The sequence below is a fragment of the Nomia melanderi genome, chromosome 1, assembly GCF_051020985.1.
Source record: "Nomia melanderi isolate GNS246 chromosome 1, iyNomMela1, whole genome shotgun sequence".
NCBI classification, from domain to species: domain Eukaryota; kingdom Metazoa; phylum Arthropoda; class Insecta; order Hymenoptera; family Halictidae; genus Nomia; species Nomia melanderi.
Genome location: NC_134999.1, coordinates 24,617,765 through 24,639,499, shown reverse-complemented (window position 1 = coordinate 24,639,499; position 21,735 = coordinate 24,617,765). Strand labels below are relative to the sequence as shown.

Here is a 21,735-nt window from a genome sequence, read left to right as displayed (position 1 = left end):
TGCAGGGAAAAGAACGCTGAAACGGTCGCGGCTCGACAAACGACGCGGAGGCATTTTCCGCGTGACATAATATCTATTATGCTCCGGCACAATGGACCAGATACATCGCTTAACATACCAACGAATGGGTATTACTATTGTCCCCGCACGACGGAAAGTAATTAGTTCATTGTCTCGATAAATTGCTTGTCGGCCGACACGCGTTCCCTATGTTAATTAACGGACGTGACAATGCGACCGTTTTACGAGTATCATCGGCAGCTCAATGGTGAAGGAGCATTTTACATTTTGTTGTTGCTCTAGCTGTTTCCTCGCAGTTCGCAGTCTTAGCTGGGAAACTTACGTGCCGAAAATCGGTTGACTAATGCGAAATTAGCGCAGAAACGCTGTTACCTAATTTACCTTGTTGATCACTTGTTTTGAACATTTCTTTTCTGTTGACTTGGCAATTGAAAACTTAAGTTACCAGACTTAGGATTGCTTGATAATTTCGATTATTCAAGCGTCACTATGTTGCTGAAACCTGCAGAAGTTACGTACATAATTGTTTAGGTAAATCTATGGAATAAACACGCATAATGGAAGACAATTACTAAATGAATTACTAAATGAATCGTTGGTAACATATATTCTTTAACGCCTTGTCCTATAACAACGAGTGAAACTCACGATGAAAAAGTTCATTCGAGTTCAAAGTGAATATTTCTCTGTAATAAATTATTATACTTTTCTATGCATAGCGTACGCCTAGAATTTTTCCCTTTTTCTAAGAAATTAACCCTTTGCACTCCAAAAATTTGTCACTAGAAATATTCAATTTATTTTTATGAGATATAGATATGTTAAATACGGAATTTTACAATTTTGATGCACCAATCGAGTGGTGACTGAGAGGCACCTTTGGAGTGCAAAGGGTTAATGATAAAGTGGCTGTGTCAGAGTTCAGAAAGAAATCAAAGGTTAACAGGAAGAATCCTCGAAACGCGAAAAACAATGAATAATCCTTATTACTTCGATTCCGAATTTCAGAAAAATTATTTCCCGCGATTCCTTGTTCCAGGCGAGATACCAACCGACAAAGTTTCCCGGAGAACAAGATCCGGAATAATCCAGGAACGCGGAGCAATACAAACGGAAAGTTTCCGCGTGCGTGGAAGTTGAAAGCCCGGCCGGGAGTTTTAATGGAGCGTGCAGCGCCGGCTGATTTTTCATCCTAATTTGCGGTGACAAAGTCCAGAGGCGGTCCCTTAGAATCTTAGGAGGAGGAGGACCGTGGGCGAAGCCGCGAGAGGAAGGAGCTTAGCGAAGGGACGCGGGAGGGAGCGGCGCCGGAAAACGAAAACGACACATCGACGAGACTCGGGAAGATAGTTTTCTTTTGTCGTGCCCGGCCACACTCTCCAGACGGTCCTCACCGCCGGAAATAAATTACCACTCGAAATCTCCGAAAGCCTTTTACCCCTGGCCGACCTCTCGACCCCCGCACGACCGACGCTCGACTCGAGATCCCGTGTGGCTGGAGATCAAGAAGTCGCGGAACAATTTTATTGTATCGCTAAGCCTTCGAACTTGGGTGGACTGACGGACGAACCTGTTTAGATTTATAGAGGAAGAAAGAAAACTAGGCGCTCTCTTACTGTTTGAGTAATTAAGTCATTCGTTCGCGACGTAGTCCTCCAAACACAGATGTTTCGTCTCGTCAAAATATCGACATTCATCGTCGAAGGGTTAAAGAATCATTTCTTTATCCATCAGTCATCTCGCGTTTTGTCATTCGCCAGTTTTGTCGTTAAAGAATCTCTTCAACGCGATAATTCCCAGATTCCGCGACTAATTGGAGGGATACTCCATATCTATGTTTCCTTTTAAGTATAATAATTCATTGCAGAAGAATAATAGTTACTTTGAATTGGAAAATCTTCACCGCGAAGTCTGGCACGTTGTTTTAACCTCTTGCGCGAGACGCTTCTGTTTCAAAATGGTCAACGATGCTTTTCACACATTGATAATCTTGTTGCATCGCATATATTACATTGTTTCGGAATGCATCACTCTATACAAAATGATTAACAAATGAAATTTTGCACATCTGCGTAAAATAGGTAACAACAAAATTCGCGCGAGACTTTGTCGAATCTGTAAATCCATTTCCAGCGCAAGTGGTTAAGGCAATTATTGCAAGCTCCATCTGTTTCAACAATTTCCTCTACATTTATTTGTAGTCTCACAATTGTACCATTTAAAGGTAACATCTCAATGACTCCTAAATATTCTTGAATAAATAAATAAATCGTCTTAAGCTGCAATTGAATGAACTAACGTCGACGTGAACCTCAAACTGAGAAACCAAGAGCACTTCGAACAAAGGGTTAACATTCCTTTGCGAGACGAAGACGATGATTGAGACTAATTCGAAATCACCAGTACACTGAGGAACAAAGCTTTTATTCTAATGATACACGTATCGAGACATTATACAAAGTTTAACGTTAAATATCACATTCTATAGTTTCACTGAGTCACATCAAGTGGTGAGTCACCTCTTAACCGCAAAGGGTTTTTTCCCGGAAAATCGAAATGTAAATCAAAGAACAGACTCGTCTCAAAAACAGCATCATCATTACCAAATAAGCAACGTTCTCCAGTGTGTACTCTCCATAGTGTAAATCCCGAATCGTGGATCGAGACGAAGCTTCGATCAGGAAAGATCGGTGCGACGCTAACGCGATGGCAGAACGTGGAAATGAGCGCGATCTAGAGCAGAATGCAGGATTCGTCGGACATACATACAGTGTCGCCGGCCACGTCGGAGAATACAGAATACAGAATGCAGACTGCCGATTATAGATTACCATCTTGCAGAACGACCGCGCGTCACGAACGTCGTAACCATTTCTCTTCGGAATTGATACTCGTCCGACAACCAATCTACTTTCTGCGATTCGCCGGAGAACGAAAAACCATGTTGCCACGTCATATCGTTCTAATTGATTATCGTAAAACACGGCACCGGCGAATTTCCTATTTAAACGGGCAGCGTGAGCTGTAGGATAGAAAGTTGGTTGCTTAATGTTCTTAACGATTGCTGCATGAAATTTCAGACTGGAGTTTCTTTGGAAATTGAGAATCACTGCATAGAAGCTTAACACTCCAAACATTCTTTAAAACCACAAATAGAGAAATGTATAAATTAAGAAACAAAGTTATTTTAAATATTTCACGTAGCCTTAGCTGGTTGTTTTGTGATCAGCAACTGCTAATTTTTATAGTAAAATGAGAAATATAACATTTCTTAGATCCTTTTCCTTAGTGCAAAATTTGGATGTGTAAATCTAATAATTGTAATATTATTCCTGGTGCAATATTGGAGCATACTACTAATAATAATAATTATAAATTTCAGCAGCAAACTGAATTGCAAATCAATTGATATCTCGACAGATGCACTCTCGGAGTTTCTATAATTTCAAAATTCAATTGAACTACTCGGTAGGTTGCTAACCCCTTGCCCTATGATCTATTTTCCAACTGTGATCGATACAGCTTCATCACTAATATTTATTGATAATAGAAGAATAATATGTAATTATAATTCAAAGTACTTGAGTAATATTTATGTTAAATTCTATTTAAAATCTTCACGAGTCTCACACGTTATTCTAAGGCAAGGGGTTAAGGGAAAGTAATGAAGGTTTAAATGATTTCTTAGACAGAATGCTATAGAACACTAAAAGTCGTATACTGGCGCTAATTGCCTAATCATTGGTTCCAAATGGCTTCCTCTTACATTAGAAACAAGAGTACTTCGATTTTCACTTGACATTTAACCCTCCGAAGATTCTCTGAAATATAAATCAAATCTCTAAACAATACAAAGTAATTAAACCATTTATTCACAACTCATCACAAACAAGATGTCACCTCGTCAAAGCATCGAAACTCAGCAAAGGGTCATCGAAACAAGATGGCGAATCAGTATCTGATACGTCCACATTCTCCTAGGTTGTAATAAAAGGGCAGATTTTAGTAGGAAATACGTCAGTGGCGTGTATCACGCGACACGAGGTTACGAGAGTGAGGCAACGGTGGTTCTAATGCGTTTGCTGAAACCAATGTAATTGCGGAGGGAAAAGAAAATGGCGGTAGACGAGAGACGAGGAAGAAAGCAGAAGCAGCGCGAGGCGGGGGATTAAAACGAGCGTCGTACTGCGGTGAAAAGGGAGTTCAAGGCGCGTTTCCATTACTTCATTAGCAAGGCTGAAAGGTACAGGACAATGGGGCGCCCTCGGTGGGTTGACATGACCGAGAGCCGCAGGATATCTCGATCGTTCCGGACGCCAGCAGCGAACGAGACGGTGGAACCGATCCCTTCGATCCGCAAAAAAACCTTAGAGCTTTCTCGCTGCGATCGCGTAGGTTTCATTAACCCTTAGCACTCCGCATTTTGTGATATGTCAACTACCAATTTTTATAGTAGTACTGAAAATTAATAATATTTCTAGACCTTTAATCCCCTTTTTAGTACAAACTTTGTATATTTAGGAGATCTAATAATCTCAGTTTTCTTAAAATTTATTGAAATATTTAATATTAGAACTGGTGCAATATTGGAGACAGAGTTCAAAGGGTTAAACGAATTTATCTGAATTGTAGGTCCTCTTAGCGGTGACACTACTAATGCTCGATACCAAATTGTTCGACATTGACTGCCAGTTAACTCTTGGACGAAGATTGTTAATTAAAATTTCTGCTAAATTAAACGCTGAATACTTAAATCATAAAGAATGAGGAAACTGTGTAATGATTTCTTGCTATTTAAGTAGTTAAATCATTTGTTTGCGACTTGGTATTCCAAATATGGAAGTTTCATCTAAAAAATGCCGACATTCGTCAAAGATTAACACGTTGAAATCGAATTACTATAGTTCCTTGAATTAAACGATGATTATTTGAAAATGCTGCCTAATGCGATGACATTCAGTTAGATGAACGCGCAGTAATAATAATTTAATCATTTGTTTGCGACTTGGTATTCCAAATATGGAAGTTTCATCTCAGAAATGCCGACATTCGTCCGATAAGGGTTAACTCGCTGAGTCCCATGGAATTTGTTTGAATTTTTACGTTTTCGACTAGGATAGAAATAAAATATTTAATATCTTTTGTTTGAAAGTATGAATTCTATCCTTAAAGCTTGTTTCAAATTCAGGAAGTATTGAATTATTCAGAAATAAGAATGTTTTGGTGTGCGTTTGAATGATGTGTGGAAAATGGAATAATTTCAGGGTAGTCCCTTCAATTAATATTATTCCTGCTGCAATATTGGAGAGTTCAAAGGGTTAATAGACTCTGTATCACACAAAATTCATTTCACAGTCGACTCGCGCGAATTAAAGAATATATTAGAACGCATAAACATCGACAGCCTACTTACCGATAAACTTTCTCCGCGAGCAACTGATTGGCAATTCGAGACGGAGACGATTATCGTCGGTTCTAGATATTAATCAGTTCATTTTACGGTTTCCGTAATTCGATCGGAAAGCGCACTACTTTGTTCGTTATACTATCTCCTTCACGCGTCTTCGTTACATTTCGTTACTTCGCGTCTCTCATTTCTACAACAACTGGAAGCGAAACTGGATTTTCCTTCGATGGAAAGTAAATTATAATACGAAGTCTGTAAACGCGTTTAAGCTTTAATCGAGAAACATAAAAAGAATAATCTAATGAAACTCCGCTGCGAAACGTACCTCGCGAGGTCATAAAAATAGCGCGGGGAATCCTTTACGCTTTAACACTTTGACTGCGTCACCCGAATCTGGGTCACAGCGTTTTTAACATAAACTTGGAAATTCATTTTCTCGTGTACATCGAAGCATTCTATTGTATGAACGATATAGAAGGAATTTCCGTGAAGAATCCTCTAATTGCAAAGAAAACCATGGCAGTTTCGAATAGTTTATTCAGCCGACCTATTAACCCTTTGCACTCGGACATGTTTCGTTAGATTTCAAGATTTTTCAGTTGTAGATTAGTTGAGAGAACACACATAAATTAATTATTTCAATATTCCACTTATTTATGAATTACACAAAGCTTAACCCTTTCCACAAATTTTCACTAGAAATACTCAATATTTCCTAATGAGCTGCAGATGAGATTTTCCAAAATTGATTTGACAAGAAGTCGCACATATTTTCTTTAGAAACTATTTTCCTTCAATATTTCATATTAATGCATTATACAAAGTTGAATATTAAACCTCAAACTTTAATTTAGCTGTGTCAAATCAATTGGCGACTGAGAGACAGATAATTAATTACTATGAGATTATTCAAGAAACTGATTCAGCAAGAATTGTAAATCATGCACAAGTTTCTATAGAATCTAAAAGTTTTAATTACTCGGTTTATTGTTAACTATACGTAGTTACTAAGCAATATGCTTGATCGATTCCTACTTACGACTTTCTTCCGAATCATTAGACGAAACAATCGAAGATCGAGGAATCTCCTAAGCCGTTAATTCCGCATGTGTTCTCTCGCATTCCTCTGACTCATCCGGCGAACATTCGTCTTCCATTTCTGATGCACTTATTATCCGGTGATAGTCGGCTCGCGGCTGTCATCGGGAATTACTGTGTCACGAGTGCAACGATTGTCAGACGTTGTTATCCCAACGATCTGTTATTACCGAGGCGTATTGTGCGCGGAATACAAAGTGACAGAACGTGATCAGTGCCGGCGTTAAACGAAAAACCTGTTATTTAAGAGCACCGCGAGCAATCGTTTCCCCGTTACTTCTCCATTATGGCCGCGCCATCGAGGAAATGCGAACGTGACTTTTGTTTACCGGGCTTACGGTCTTCTCGGGGAAAAAATGGCCGCCGCGCGACTCGAGACGCCAGCAGCGTTTCAACCTTCGGACGAATGTCGACATTTCGGAAATGAAATTTTTGTATTTGGAGAATTGATAATCTAATCACTGTAACTTATTTCTAATTATAAGAATTGCAATTTCTCGAGAAGTACAGAAATTGTGTCAACTCGCCATTTTGTTTGATACGAAAGAACTTAGAATAGAATAGTTCTATCCCTTAATTTCTATATTATTTATATTAATTATAAAACATCATTGATGTTTCATTAGAAAATTAGGAATATATGTAGCGAAATTCTCGAGTGCAAAGGATTAATGTGCAGAAAATATTTGCATTCGAATAAAATTTATCATCAGTACGTGAAATATTCAAAATAGTTTTGTTACTTAATTTATATATAATATCTTGTTAAATTCATTCTAAAGAATCTTCTATAAACTTTCGAGTGCAAAGGGTTAACAAACCTTCCAGAAATTTTCATTTCCTATAACTTCACAATCGTCATTGGAAAAGTCAAGTACTGAATACATAAACTTGTAAAATTTTGAAAATTTGAAGGTTTCGACAGCTCGGCAACCGAATAAATGAACCGAATTGCTCACACGTCGAGGCCTCGATTTATTATTTATCCGCGTATTAATAATGCCGAGCGCGAGCCGTCTACTTTTATTAAATAATTTTAATATCCGTGTAAACACGCGCCGCGATATATCATCCGGTAATACTCTTATCGCGAGCCGTGAAGTAAGGAGAATTGGAAAGAGGAGGAACATTTTTCACTTGCCCGAATGATATACTGTCTCTGCCGCTGGGATACCCTTCTGCTCTTATGCAGAGAGGAGGATCGCTCTTCGAATTTCACCAAATTAGAAAATCTGACGTCCCCTGGCTGGATATAATTTCACCCGGGAAACGTAGCGTTCGCTGTTGTTTCTGGTTCAACCTTTCGCGAAATTATTCACTTAACAGCATCATTCGAGAATTCGATCGGTCTACAGGTTCTACGCGGGATTTTTAGTTTAACCCTTTGAACTCTGTCACCAATATTGCAACACTTATAATATTAAATGCTTTAATGAATCTTCACCAGTTCACTGTGGAATTTAGTTGGAAAAATCTCTGGTTTCGCAATAAAATCGAAAAATGGAGCGGAAAAAGATCGAGGCGAAACAAAGAAGAATTACATGTTTATGTGAAAAAATCAAGAATTCATGGAAGAATTAGTATCAAGCTTCACGATGACGTGTATACTCGTCAAACACAGTTAAAGAAACTACCTTAAAATCATTCGATTTTCCACACATCCGAATTTTGCACTGAGAAGGAAGATAGATCGAAATGTTATAGGAATACTATAAAAATTAGTTGCAGTTTTGATAGATTACAAAACATGGAGTTAAGGGTTAATTTCCTTCTTCTATATTATTTAGAGAATCATCGTCAAAGGGTTAATATTTCAAGTTGAACGTCCGTAATCTGGAAAGATGGACGTTGTTTACTTCGGAACATTACCGGAGCAGAGCGTAAGAATCGACGTCTTTAAGCGTCAGGAAGCGCGGAACTGTTTTAAAAACTCGCCGGAAGTTTTATTCCCTCGGCGTTTAAACTCCCGCCGCGGAAATTCCGTGCAGCTGCACCCACACCAGCGAACTTCCTTATTGAAAACTATTTGTTGTTTTCCGATTCGCGAACTCGCGAACGAAAAATTATACCGTTCCGCTGAATCGCGTCTTCGACTTCGCTGTTCGTTTGTGTTAACTAGTGTTTTACTTGTCCAACGTTTCGATGTTTGTTTCGAGATTCGTTCGCGATTACTAATTACTTGTAATATTAATCTTCTAAACGCTCAACTTTTCAGACGCACGCTACTTCTTTTGTAAATGGTACATTTTGTGTTTCGTTGTTACATGTTATAAATTAATTGCAGAAGATTCTTAGAAATATAAAACCTGCAGAGAATTTCAGTCGCCATTTGATTTGACCGAACAAAATGATCAAATTTAGAATTCAATATAAAATTTTCTATGATGTATCGAAATAAACTAGTTCTGTCACTGAATTTATACAAGCTATTTCTTTATATTAGTTAGAAAATCATTGATATTTCATCAGAAAATACTGATCATTTCTTGAGAAAAATATTCTCGAGTACAAAGGGTTAATTAAGACAAGCGCCGGACCTCTTAGAAAAGCTCACTCAATTAACCCATTGCACTGCACAAATTTTCACTAGAAATGCTCAATATTTCCTAATGAGCTGCAGACAAGATTTCCCAAAATTTGGCAAAAAGTCGCGCATACATTAAGGCAGGACACTATTTCCTTCAATATTTCATATTAACCAGTTAACTGCGGAATTTAGTTGGCAAAACCTCTGGTTCCGCAATAAAATCGAAAAATGGAGCGTGTACTCGTCGAAGGACGAATACGCAGAGTATATTTTAATGAAAGATCAAAGCGAAACAAAAAATTACGTGTTTATGCGAAAAACTAAAGAATTCATGAAAGAATTAGTATCAAGCTTCACGATGACGTGAATATTAAACCTCAAACTTTAATTTAGCTGCGTCAAATCAATGACTGAGAGTCACCTCCAGAGTGCCAAGGGTTAAACGGACGACAGATAATCAATTTTTATAAGTTTATTCAAGAGACTGCTTCACAATTTACAATTTATCTGCGTGAAATCAATGATTGTCGACTGAGAGGCGCCTCGGGTCTACAAAAACGCATCCCCCAATTCCAAAACCCCGGCGCAACTCGAACGTACGTTTCCCGGCATTCTTCCTGCATCACGTGCGCGCGGTAACTCGGAAAAGTCAATGTAGAGCAGGAATAGCTTCATTCTCGGCAGGTACAAGAATATTCTCGGGGAGGTTTCCAGTTTCCTTGGAGCTACATTTCGTTGCGAGCGCGAAACGATCGTTCACAGTAGCCAGTTTCGATTCTCGGCAGGCAGGGGCCGGCCGAAATTAAGGTTAATATGGCGGCGAGAGTGGCCGGGCGCGAAAGGTGCTATTTGTCCCCGGGGTCGATAGGAAGAACGAGTGGCTCGGCGCGTTCCGATGCCGTCTGGATATTCCAATACCGTCGACCGAAATAAAATAATGACGGAATCGCATTCAGCACTTTCTTTCCGGCCACTCTACGTGCCGGCCAGATATTGCCGGCTAACTTATGTTGTTTGAAAATTCCGCTGGATAGTGCTTTCGCTGGTACCTACATTCCTATTATGTCTCCCACGTGATTTTCGCTTTGAGGGCGCGCGATTTTACCACTCCGCCTCGTTTCACCTCGTTTCGCGAACGTGAGACCGCGCCGCCGGCCGGGATAAGGGGATCGAGGCTATTTTAATTCGACGGCAACTTATTTCGACCGATTTCCCGCTTACCAGCTACAGCTGTTATTTATCCTCGATGCGATTCAACTTTTACTGCTTCCGCTAATATCGCGAGTTATCCGCGCTGCGTATTCCTCGACTCGCGCGCTCGATCCATCGAGGTTCCTGTTTTTGACTTTATTTACTGCTCGGATTGTGAGTACGTTGCTGTGATGAATACAATAGTTCGAAAGTGTAAATCTGAGCAGAGAGGTGTAGGACAATAGAGTTTTAGTTTATTGCAGTGTTTTGTAATTTATCAGCGACTGTAATTTTTATGGTATCTAGTGAAAATGAAAAATTGTAACATTCCTTCGATCTTATTTTCCTTCTCAGTATTGGAAATATTCCTTCTCGAAATTTGGGGAAAATGGAATAATTTCGGGGTAGTTTCTTTGATTCGTTAAAATATTTGATAACTGCTGCAATATTGCAACATTGCTGCAATCAGAATCGACTGAAACTGATACTAAATAAATAATTAACCCTTTCTACTCTGACTCTCAGTCATTTGATTCGATACAACAAAGGAATTTGAATATTTCATATTTCAAATTAAACTTCGTTACATGAAATATCGAAATAACCCCTTTGCTTAATTTATCTGTGAATCATCGTTAAATCAGTTTCAAACAATATCACCTATATCTCGTTAAAAAGTGTTGAATATTTCCATTGAAGAACTTTCGAGTGCAAAGGTTTAAATAAATTTAGAAAAAGGGAGGAATACGTTGTGTCCGTAACATCGGTTTTTATTCCGCGCGCCTTTGATCGCTGTACGCATTCCGCGGATTCCTCAAGTTTTCGTTTCGCATTCTTTGTCGTTTTGCGGCTATAAAGTGGAAATGTCAGAGGCACGGAAGTATTCCGGGATAACCTTTAGACGAATTCGAATTCGTCGAATTAATGCGGGTAATAAAATAAATGTGCGTCGGTGAGGATAGCTAAATACTTTTAATCGTCTACGTTCGTTACTACGTTCGACCGATCGCTCTAATTTATTCGTCGAACATTTAACATTATATTTCCTCCATTTTGTAGATTTTGCACTATGAAATCGACATTCAACGTGTTAAACTTGATTCGAATTAATTATCCATTTAAAATATATTACAACAATATATCTGAGTTTCTTTTTCACTGAAAATTGCCAGCACAATTCAGTTTTCCAAAAATCAGCCAATCAGCAATGTAATAATCCGGTTCAATTACTAGTTTAACATTAATTCCAATCAAAATTTCGACTATTTTCACATTTTACAAAGAGCAACCTCCATTATAGCTCCGAAAAACCATGAAAATTTCGAGGAAAATGATTTTCCAGAAGTTTATCGACGTGACAGCGACGTTCGATTCGCAATGTAACATCGATAATCCGGTCCAATTACTACTCTAACATTAATTCATAACATTAATTCCAACCAAAATCACTATTTTCACACTTTAAAAAAATCAACCTCCATCATAGCTCCAAAAAACCATGAAAATTTCGGGGCAAATTTTCCAGAAGTTCGTCAACGTGACAGCGACGTCCGATTCGCGCTCAATTAAAGCTGCTTACGATTTTGGATTCCGGTAACGAGGTGGTCGCCGGGAAAATGAATTTCCCCGACACTTCGATAGTTCGTAATAAACGGTCGGAAGGGCCCTCCGACACTATCCTCGCGCGCGACGAGTGTGTTGCACGCGCGATCGTTATCTCCGGCAAAGTGGTAACGTTTTGTTTTTAAATTTTTCCCAATTACAACTGCCGCGCGCGGTTTCGAGTGTCCTCGACAGTTTGACGGAGTTTTAACGATCCGACATGGGGAATTGACTTCGTTATTATCATTGCGGTCCTCTCTGCGCGACACGCGCCACCTTATCTCGCGGATTAAAGAGCACGCCGACGAGAATCGTTCAGCGAGTCGATTGTTCTTGTTACCGTTGTTTCGAACCGTGTCACGCTGATTTTAATTGTGTATATTTACGTGTACGCTTCGGGATAATGAACGATCGTTTGCTGTAATTACTGTCGATGGAAGGTTTATACGAAAATATGTCGTTGTGAACTTTTCAGAAATCTAGTGTGATTAATGAATCTTATCCTTGATTTCAGATACAGTATGATTTTTATCTGCGATCGTTTGCTGTAATTATTGTCGCTTGGAAGGTTTATACGAAAATATGTTGGTTGCGTTGTAAACTTTACTGAAATCTACTGTAATTAATGAATCTGAGTAATGTTCTTGATTTCAGATCCAGTGTGATTTTTATGGATCGTTTGTCTAACACGTTAGATCGTTATAATTTCTAACTAATAAATCTAATGTCCTTGATTTCAGATTCATTTGTCTGATTCTTATGGATCGCTCGTGTAACACGTTAGGTCGTTAAATTTCTAATGCTATTCAATCATACAACGAAAACTTAAAAACTAACTATTTTGCTATTATCAATAATCTTCAAATGCAGTTTCCACTTTATGTAGGAAAATTTTGGTGCGTCTCCTAAACTGTTGATAATTGTTCATTACTTACGGATCAAAACTACTTTGCTACAATCAATTACCTTCAAACGAAATTTCCACATGTAGAACAGAAAATTTTGCGTTTCTTCCAAATTGACAATAAAATGTCACACATTAGTATCGAAAGTAAACAGTACAACGTGTTATCGATCGCCAGAAAAGTGTACCGATCCTTTGACAGACTGCGCCGAGCTCGTTGGCGTTGTTTTACATTCACTCTATATTTCAGCCGGGAGCTCATACGCGCGGCGGAGCAGAAGCAAAGCAATCTATTGCTTTCGCAGACTGTACACCAGATGGTTCTTAGGAAGCAAAGTGGAAGAAAATTGGATTTTTTTATTTATAGCGACGGCCATAGAGCAGCGTGGCGCCGGTATTACCTGGATATCGTTAAACAGAACAGCCGTACGATCCATTATTCCGGACGCGAGCTTAAGTTGTCGTTAACGACTGTTCGCGGAGCGTTGTTTACACGAGTCGCCGTTCCTAATCAACTTCCATACCTTTTCGTTCTGCTCCGATTTACGTGGTTATTGCAGAATGACGATGATCATCATTTAAAGACCGGTCTCGCTTTAATTGTCGAGCCTTTCGACTTACCTGAAACAGAAAGATAAGATTACGTTAGCTTGCGCAGCGGAATGGAGCTGTGTTTAGCTTTTGGTTAGGTTGTTTAGGGAGATGCAGCTTGTATTTTGTTTATCGATGTTTTTAGTTGGTGTGAAAGACGTCAATAGTTGCGATTTATTCAAATTAACTGTACTGATCAAAGGTATTGTCTTATTAGGGAATCTAGTGCGCTTGAAGCAGCGATGTTCGATTGGAGGATGTTTCGAGATTAGAGTGAGTCTTTAGTGATTTTTGAGTAAGTTTAATTATTACATTTCAACAGGAATTAGATATGTATCATTTTGATTCGCATCTTGTGGTGTTTAAGAGGAAATTCAACACTTCGTTCTCTGCGTTTGAGTAGAATTTCACGCTTAACAAAGTAATAATGACGTTTCAGGAATGTTATCATTCACCACGTAGAAACAGTGCCTCGTAGATGTAGAAATGGATGTGCAACGTATTACGTAATCTTCTCATAGAATCACAATTAACTGTTCATAGCGACCTGCATTCAATTCTTCAATAAGAATATTTCTAGGAGATAAGGTCTTTCTGCAGCGAATCAATAGAAATTCAAAGATTACAGCGAGCCAGGTTTTCGAGAATCCCACGATCATTCAGTGCCCGCGAGGAAAGGTCTCCGCGTTTATCAGTTAATTAGTCGATAAACCTGCCAGACGCGACCGAGCAATCCCGACTTTATGTACCATGTTTTCTCCGTTCCCGTTTTGCGTTCTACTCGAACGTTTTGAATGGCAATTCACCCGAGGGGAGCCCCGCGTGGCTTTCTCTTGTCCCTCCTTTGAAATTAGAACGCGCAGTAACATTAATTACCCCGATTCCATCGCGTGAATTCGAAAGATATTCTCCGCGTTGGCCGACTTCCGTGAACTTTTCGGGAAAATACAAGAAACTGGGGAACTTAACCCTTTGCCCTGTGATTTATCTCTCAACGATGATCGATTAACACTAGAACTACTGTACCAGTCAAAATGACTTTCGATTTTGTTTAGCAATTATCGATATCTTCGAAGCATTGAATATTCGAAATGATTTTGAAAATAAATAGTTTTACTAGAGTACTATAACGAATTTCTGAAACTGAGAATAATCTATTTTAGATAAATCTAAGATTCCGATTTGTTCGGCAAGGGGTTAAGTGCCTAAACGGAAACGGAGGAGTGAATTTTGAGCTGCCACGCAGTTTCCCGGACATGCACAATTTCCATTCTCGCGGCAGATATTTTCTGAAAGTAATTTAAAATACGCTGCGCGTAAAAGTTACTTCGCCGGGAGAACATAAAGTACTGCGGGTGAAACTGATATTCGTGTTCGTGAAGCTATGATGTACGTTCCGTGGCAAGTTCTTGCACCTTAGGTGGATTATAATGGAAGGATCTTGTTGTAGATAATTTTTGTAGATGATTTCTAATCGTCGCGTTCGTTATCGTTACAGCTGATTCTCACATTCTGCAGATTTTCTATAAAATTCTAGCTAGAATCGGTTCCTTTCTCCCCCGCACCAAGAAAATGGCAATAGTTTTCTATTCCCAGTTGAAATTTCACCAAATAAAGCTATCACCGCGATTCTATAACATATTCTCCATCGATCGAGCTTTCTTAATGAGCGTATTCTAAAATTACAGCTAAACTCCATGGAAATAGGTCGAAAAGTCCGGCTAAATCGCGAAGTAAAAGAATTCTCCGAACACGGCGCTGTATCGGCCAGAAAACGTAATCGACGAGGCGATGAAATATCAGCAGCGCGGAGTCGTGTCGCAACTGGCCGCTTCCGGTTTCGTAATAGCCGGCTCGTGGCTGCCGACGCGAAATGACACGGAAGCGGTTGTTCTCCAAACGAATCGCCTACAGTCCGGTCTACTTCGTGCTCCGATGCGTCGGTTCAATGCCGGTGATAATTTCAAAGGGAGCAGAAATTCCTCTTCGATTATCGTTCTTGCCCACTGAACGAAATGGAAAATACTCGAGATAACTGCCCCGGCTCGACACAAAAGTCGTAATCGCCGTGATAAACGCGCGCATCTCGGGGATTTCGCTGTTGCGTCACGTTTAGAGAGCTCGGCGCGAACACACCGACTAATCGGAGATCTCGAAATTTTCAGCGCGTCTTCGATTCAACTCGATCGAAGAATTTCTGCCGTTTGAAACACTCGTTTCGCGACCTTCGGACCGTTTCAAACGGATTCAATTGCAGTGTTCCTTCGTGTGACTCATTTAACCCTTTCGGAGCGAAATTCTGTCACGGTTTTCCAAATAAGTTTTTTAAAAACTCAATTTTCTTATTGCTTGTGAGTATTTTGTTTTTATATTCTTCACTGATACTATTAATTCGAGAAAAGTCTTTTAAATTTTTCTCTTTTCTCTCTTTTTAAATTTTCTTATTGCTGGTGAGTTTATTTTGTTTTTCTATACTTTACAGATACTGTTAATTCGAGAAAAGTCTTATCTTGACGACTGCTTTACTCAGAGTAACTGGTAAATGCTCATTATTATTATTATTATTATTATTGCACACATTGCTTAATGTAAAGTATGGTAATTTGGTCAAAATGACTCACTGCTGATTTCTTTGACCCTCTGCAGACGAATGTCGACATTTCGAGATGAAATTTCCATATTTAGAGTAGCTCGCGAACGAATGATCTAATTAGTCAACAGAGATCCCTACGTTTCCTTTCCTATCAATTCACAAATTACGTAATTTAGCTTCATCTGCCGAAGATTTTCATTTCAAAGTCCTTCAACATTCATTTCAACGCGTCCTTTCAATTAAAAACCGACCAACAAAAGATAAATAATATTTCCTCATCATCGGTTTCCTCAACTTTCCCAGGATCCAGTTCGATTCGTATCTCGAGTTTACTTTTTACGTGTTCCCAGACCGAGTAGTTTTATAGCGAAATTTTCGGTTGCTCGCGCAAAAACACACGGATTAAAGTCCGGCAGGCTTTGTGTCCCGGCGACTTTTTGCGGCGGTCTCGAGGGACGAGGAGGAGGAAGAGGCAGAGCGGCGTTTCATTCGTGATTACGTAATTATTCTTCACGAGGCAGACGTTCCGGCCGGGCGGGGGCAGACTGGTTTTTTTGCCGCGATCTTTCGCCGGTATTTTCGCCGGGCGCAGAAATACATCTTCTAATTTGCATAGTAAATTTGCCCACGACGGCGTAACGTTTCGAGGACTTCGGCCGGCGACGTAAGGACATCGTTTGCGAGCCCTTTCGCGGGCTCTGCGACGCTGAACCGAGTGTTTCTTCGTTTTAAAAAACATTTCGAGGATGGACGTTGTTACGGCGTACCTTCTCGATTTTCGATGCGTATCCGGAATAAAACTCAAATCAAAGTATTCGTATCGATCACAGTTGAGAAAGAAATAAAAGAAGCTGAAGTAATACCTAAGCTGAAATTTAAACCAATTCAAATCTTAATGAATCCACAGTTTTTATAATGAAATTTTCAAAAGTCAGTTTAAGTGCTTGGTAGTTCTAGTGTTAACTCCTTGAACTATGATTTCTTTCTCAATTCTGATTGATACGGCTAAAAATTAGCATATATTGTGCCTATATTTCCTTTTATGTGTAATAGTTGATTAGAGAGGAATAATATTTACTTTGAAGTCGAATGAACTGTTGAATCATGTTGAAAATCTTCACCACGAGTCTGACTCGTTGTAGGAGAAGGGGTTAACCCTTTGCACTCCGAATTTTTGAAAGTAATTACAAATACGTCGTCTTCCAAATACGAGCATTTCATCTGATGTCGACGTACAAATTACATTAATTTAGTTAAATTAAGTGCAAGGGGTTAATGCAACCTTCGACATATGAAACTAAACTACACGTCAATTGCTTAATTAATAGAAAAAGGGAAACTGATCCCTCGCTCGATTAATTAGATCATTTATCTACTCAGTCTTCCAAATCTGAAGATTCCATCTCAAACGTCGAAATTCGTCCGCAATCGTTGAAGATCGAGGAACATCCGTTGGTATCGGTAGATAATCTCGATGACGAATCAGCAGAAAGTTGAGTGACTTCGCGGCGATACAAATTCGAGAGTGCTCGGCGGCCAGAGGCTCGGATAATACGCAAAAGAGAAGCTTAAAAAGTAATTACCGGCGAGGAGGGCGAGCCGGTTAAAAATTGGCGTATATAAAAAGTTTTCTAATTTCAGAAGCTAAGGACCGCGGAACAAAATGGAAGGTGCGCAGTGCTCCAACGTGTACGATCTTTTCGAATTCCGAAGTGAAACGTAGATTTGTCGATGGAAAAAAGCTCCGAGCAATCTACGATCTTCACAAGCAAAGCGCAGAGGGAAGATGAAATTCTAGCGTAAATATTGAACCGACGCTCGAGTCGCTTCGTGTCGTTCTGTTTCGGAAGCATTCACTATTTAGAGGGAAACGTAAACAATCTCGTTCCTCGGAGGAAAAGCTTCGGAGGATGTATCAATTGCTTAACACGTGTACCACCGGTGCCTCATAGTTATTCTCGATGGAAACGAAGGAACTCATAAGTATGCGGTTCAATTCAAGACGCAAATACACAAACTAAGACAGTAAGTCTAAGAAACTAAGTAAAAGTAAAACTGAGAGACTAAGTCTACACAGAAGTAGACTTTCGTTGAATCTCCAATCACTTTTCAAAGAGTATTAACGGAATTCCACGCGGACAAAAGAAACACCAGTAAGATATCATATTAGACAGTGCGTAGAGTTCAAAAGGTTAAGAGCCAAGATTAGGTACATGGACAAGTATTATTCCATTTGACTGAATATGTTTCTATTCAACTTCGTGCCACCATAAAGAAACAATCTAAATGAATTCCTACAAATTCCTCAAACAATCTAAATGATTTCCATTGCATTAGAACCTAAACAGTTGTAATAATAACTAAGTCAAGTTGTTACCTCTATCGTATCCATTAAATTCATAGAAAGAGGTTCATAGAAACCAGAAAATTTGTCGTCTCAGCCACTACATGATCCCATAGAAAAGTGAAATTGAACAAGTTCCCGATACATGACTCGAGTGGACGACGGAAAGGCGAATGCTAATTAGACCGGTCGGACTTTCCTCGGAAGTTTCATTAATGTATGAACCGGCAATTATCGGCGGGATCGGTGCGCGAACGTGCTCGATACGTCGAGTGCGCCGCGACTTCCTTGAATCGGAAAGACGTTTAAATGCTCTCCGGCGCACTCGAGCAACCGCAAACAGCGTCTTGAAAATTTGTGGTAATGCGCCGCCGCCGCTCTAATGGAATCACGCCGCGTTCCTCCGTATGTTCCGGCGAGTTCACCGCCGGGAATTGCAGTTAAACTTTACTAGATTCGAGATGTTTTGCTGATGTAAACTTCGCGATACACTTCCGGCAGCGTTCGCCGGGTAATCGGATTTTCGCTCGATGACCGGCCAGTCGAACTGCTGGAAACGTTACGTGTTCGCTGGAATTTTCGAGGATCAAACGAGACCAAAAACCGCTGCCACTCGAGCCGTTCGCGTTGCTGCGCTCGGACTGTACAATATGGCCGAACGAATGGCAGTCTGAGAAATCTCGAGCCAAGATGGCGGCGCGTGGAATATACTGTAAAGTCTAGAATGAGCTTTGAAAATTCTCTATTTGGAAGCTGTAATCAATTCGAATCGAATTGAAAGTTTCTTTAAATGCTCTGGTAGTTAGCAAAGTTGCATAGCTAAGTGTCTTTATTAAAAACGAGATTTCTCATCAGTACGCAATGTGTTAAAGGCGCAATTTCGCAAAGAACTTCGTGAAAGTCTTCAATATTCAATCTCCTAGCTTCGAAAAAACTACTTAAGGATTTTTGTGTTTTTCAAAAATAAAACATGTTTAAACACCATTTAATACCACAATACCGATGATTCGGCTGGGTTTGGTATTAAGTAAGATTTGCTACGTGTAATTATCAGAACATTGATAATTAAGTCGAGAGGAATGTGGAAATATTGAAAGTATCAGGAAAGTTCCCTCGACTGCGAATGCTTAATGAAAACAGTAAGAACAATATATTTAAATAATCAATTCCAGAGAAATACAGAGAATTACAAATTACACATCGTCTGTTCAGATCATCGAAAAGGAGAAACTACTGATCTGCTGCTTCAGTAATTAAATCATTTGTTCGCGACAACGCAAGATTCTCCATTACGCGCAATGTGTTCACTCTGAAATTCGCCACAATTCGTCAAGCGTATCAATGCGACTCACCCGAATGCATAATTAACCTGTTGGCTATGGAGTTTAATTTCAAAAATTTCAGATAATAAAGTGTCTACTCGGTAAACGCACGCCAAATGCATCTATAATACATTCTAACGAAGAACTAAAGCGAAACGAAGAAGAAGTATATGTTTATCCGAAGAAATAAATAATTTAGCATTGAAACAGCATTATTATTGCACGCTGAGCTCGTTCGTAATACAGAAATATCTTCAAATAATCGTTAATTGAAATGAACTGTAATTCAACGTGTTAATCCTTTGAAACTTCTCTGAAACATAAAATCCTCAACAGACGAAGCTAAATTACACACCAATCACTCGAACAACAGAAAAATAGGAAACTACGCACCGATCTCTTGATGATTTAGTAACTAAATCATTTGTTTGCTATTCAGTGAAATATCTTTTTCTCTGAAATAGACAAAACCAACAGACGCAGCTAAATCATACATCAATCACTCGAACAATAGAAAAATCGGAAACTACGTACTCGCTATCCGAGTAATTAAATCATCTGTAAATCATCTTCCAAATATGAAAATTTCATCTCGTCGAAACTACTACAGAAATCGATTCAACAAAACTGAAATGTAAATCACTAATCTGAATATTTCGAGAAGTCTAGAAATTTCCAAAACGATTCAGTTGAAAGTGCGCACGAGGTCGGCGCATGGCGAAGCTCCCGCATGAGCCGGGAATCTATCAAAATGAGAATGTCCGGAGACATCGATTCAGCGAGGAGGACGGCGAGGCACGTGCGAGCTCGTCATTTCGTGGCTCTCGTTTAAGGACACGTCTGGCGAATCCCGAGACCGATGGCTCGCTCGTGACGATTTTTTAGGATGGCTGAGTGTCGTGGGATTGCTTGATCCCCGGCCGTCAGATTTCTACTCCGGCGGAGCGGCGCCTGAAAAATGCGAGAGCGAAGAGGAGAGAGAGGAACGAGAACTCTCGACTGCAGTCTCAAGGAATAGGACGCCGGAACCAGTCTGGCGCGGTGTTTCGCCGGCTATTGTTAACGCCGCGGACGAGTTTCGATGCTGAAACGATGGAATGCCGCGTGTCGCAAATTCTTGAATATTTCGGAGCAATCCCGATCTTGGTTTCTCCAGGTGCGAAGCTCAGATGGAAGAGACCGAAATTTGATGTGGAGAACGAAAATTGGGTAAATTTGTGAGTTGATGCATTGATAGTTTGATTTAGGTGAGAAACCGTTCTGCAGTGGAGAAAAATGAAGGTTCTCGAAGGACGAATACGTAGATTTTAATTGAAACGTATGAAAGCTTCAATATATGATGCTAAATTACATGTCGATTGATTAGTTAATAGGGAAAAGAAACTACGGTCTGATCTCTTGATGTTCGAGTAATTAAATCATTTGTTCGCGAGTTAGTCTTCTAAATACGAACGTTTCATCTTATAGAAATGCCGAAATCCGCGAAAGGTTAATGAGAGATCGAAGCGAAACAAAGAATTACATGTTTATGTGAAAACATAAAGAAAACATAAACATAAAGAAAATTAAACTGATCCTACGGATGTATATATTAATCACAGAAAGATTCTATGAGATACTTTTGTGATTACTTTCATAGATTACAGTGTAATGCGCAGATCACGGACATTGCAGAAATATTCTAAACGATTTTGAAAATAAATAGTTTCATTTCATATAATGAATGTCTGAAGAAACAGAAGATAATCTATTATTACAATTTTTATGAGAATTGCACATTAATCGTGTTAAATGCTAGTTCTAGTGTTAAGCATCACTGATGGCCGCCGCATCTGAGCTCGTCCGTAAACAAAATGGCGTACGGTACAAAGGTTGGCTTGACGAAATCCAACTAGATCACGAAAATTGCAGGGTGCCTAAATTCATTCATTAACCATTGACATTTATCATAAACATTAGGAAACACGTGTTATATTTCGAAAACAAGTGAACTCAAGAAATTTTGACGAGAACTAAATTGATACGTACAATCTATACACCATGTACATTAATTACAGAAATATTCCACGAGATATTTTCGTAATTACTTCCACAGAGTATTTAATGCGCAGAATAGACGAAATTCAACTAGATCT

General features: G+C 39.4%; 1 protein-coding gene and 2 long non-coding RNA genes across 21 annotated transcripts in view; 2 read left to right on the top strand and 1 right to left on the bottom strand.

Moving 5' to 3' along the window:
* Positions 1 to 21,735, top strand: part of LOC116428938 (uncharacterized) — a 333,442-nt gene that overhangs the window by 79,275 nt on the left and 232,432 nt on the right. For 3 of the 5 annotated variants that reach the window (XR_012998187.1, XR_004235394.2, XR_004235393.2), the window contains exon 2: positions 1,061 to 1,146. The exons of the other annotated variants lie outside the window; for them this stretch is intronic. This is a non-coding gene — a long non-coding RNA (uncharacterized LOC116428938). The remainder of the gene's footprint in view (positions 1 to 1,060; positions 1,147 to 21,735) is intronic. 5 annotated transcript variants of the gene reach the window in all.
* LOC116428922 (protein muscleblind) overlaps positions 1 to 21,735 on the bottom strand; it is a 438,439-nt gene that overhangs the window by 208,486 nt on the left and 208,218 nt on the right. The window lies entirely within an intron of this gene.
* Positions 15,623 to 18,444, top strand: LOC116428939 (uncharacterized). Its single transcript, XR_004235395.2, has 3 exons — positions 15,623 to 15,692; positions 15,824 to 15,879; positions 17,315 to 18,444. It is a non-coding gene; the product is annotated as an uncharacterized LOC116428939 (long non-coding RNA).